The 2,136-nt window shown below is 31.0% G+C and overlaps 1 protein-coding gene across 3 annotated transcripts in view; it reads left to right on the plus strand.

Moving 5' to 3' along the window:
* Positions 1-2,136, plus strand: part of LOC109850095 (mitogen-activated protein kinase kinase kinase YODA-like) — a 14,385-nt gene that overhangs the window by 2,631 nt on the left and 9,618 nt on the right. The window lies entirely within an intron of this gene.

The raw sequence follows: 2,136 nt of genomic DNA on the forward strand, positions 1-2,136 counted from the left end.
TATGTTAAGTTGTGACTTTCAATGTGTGGCTGCATTACCTAGACATTATGATTAATGATTGCAGGTATATATGACCTGTAGAACTTATGAGCTAAGGAAAAAAGTAAGAACCTCTAAGAGTTACAGAGAACTAAGCCTTCTCGGTGACCCTTTAATTATTTGATTCAGATACTTAGACTCATAGTCAATACATACCGAGTATTTATATTACTTATATATACATTTTCATAGATTGTAGTATTTCATGTACATGTTATGTTCATGAGCATGTTAATAGATTATCTTACTAGTGTATGCTAAAAGCATGTTAACATTTTTACTTGATTCTACATGCTTATAAGAAATGGTCTTCATTTGTCTATGCAATGGCGGAGCCAGGGGGGCGGGCATGGCGATGGGCCCCTGCTTTTTACAAACATTGCTTATAGCTATCTGAGTTTTTCCCCCATATTTGTCTCTCAAATCTTTCATGTGTGAAATTGGTCCCCAAAGCTTTCATATGTGATCCTTAAATCTTCATATTTTGTGATTAGTCTTGAAGTGTTTAAAATTACTCTTTATTACATTTTCCACCCAGATTGTTAACCATGGTTGGGTAATGGTTAATCAGAGATGGGTAATTATCAAATCAACTGAAGTCAACATTAACATCCACCAAAATCAAGTTCATAATTAGTAGTTTTTAAGTCTAACATTGCATATGGTTAGGGTTAGGGGGCCGGGTAACATTGCATATGGTTAGGGTTAGGGTTAGGGTTAGGGTTAGGGTAAGGGTTAGGGGGCCGGGGGTGGCCATGGCCCCCCTGGCTTTTTACAAACAATGCTTATAGCTATCTGAGTTTTTTTTTTCCATATTAGTCTCTCTAATCTTTCATGTGTGAAATTAGTCCCAAAGCTTTCATATGTGATCCTTAAATCTTCATATTTTGCGATTAGTCTTGAAGTGTTTGAAATTACTATTTATTACATTTACCACCCAGATTGTTAATCATGGTTGGGTAATGGTTAATCAGAGACGGGCAATTATCAAATCAACTAAAGTCAACATTAACATCCACCAAATTCAGGTACATAATTAGTAGTTTTTAAGTCTAATATTGCATAATCCTTCCCTACTTGTACTCTAGTGAAGTTTTTCGGGGTTTCAATGGATATGGGTAGAGTTGCTATTACACTTAAAATTGTTAAAGATGGGGGAATATTATCTCAATTTCAACCAGCCTCTAAGTAGAGAGACTAATTGTAAACTACTTAAAACGTCTAGGGGACTAATATGGGGAAAAAGCTATACACGCATCATTTTTTCATGTAGTTTCTATTGCATTTCAAGTATAACCGGGAAATGATGTTTCAATTTCCATGATTTTTGCATTTAATAGTAGAAATTTGAAATGAGGTTTATATTTTCATGTGGTTTTATAGTTTTCTGATGGAATTGTGAAATGAGATTCTTTCAATTTCATAGAGTTTTATATTAAGAAATAAATATGCAAAATGAAATTTCTAAGTTAATGTATTTCTACTATTATTTTGTACATGTGATAGTTTCACTACTATTATTTTGTACATGTTATAGTTAAACTTATTACATTCCTTCTTCTTATTGTTTGAAATAAATTTATTTTATATCGTCAATTTGTCAAGACTTCAAAAGATTATTAATTTGTAGTTTGCGATTATGAAAAAACCAATTATAATCGATACATTTTTTAAAAAGTGAGTTTAGAAGATTGAAGTATGTTGATTCAACAATGAGTGCATATGTTGAAATAATTTAAGTATTCATGAACATATTTTTTATATTAATAAATGAGTGACTAGGAAGTTTGGTGGACATCAACTTAAGTTGATAGGAGTCTTACTATATATATATATACATGTATCTATGTATATACATGTATGTATACATATACATATCTATGTATATACATGTATGTATACATATACATATCTATGTATATACATGTATGTATACATATACGTATACATATCTATGTATATATATACATATATATTTGCGTGTGTGTGTGAGTGTGTGTAAAAGTTTTACTTTAGGTTCTTCATTCACCTACTTATATAGAAAGTTAATTATATTCAACCAGTTGATTGATACAGAGCATAATACTTATATTTTGC

The sequence above is a fragment of the Asparagus officinalis genome, chromosome 7, assembly GCF_001876935.1.
Source record: "Asparagus officinalis chromosome 7, Aspof.V1, whole genome shotgun sequence".
Taxonomy (NCBI): domain Eukaryota; kingdom Viridiplantae; phylum Streptophyta; class Magnoliopsida; order Asparagales; family Asparagaceae; genus Asparagus; species Asparagus officinalis.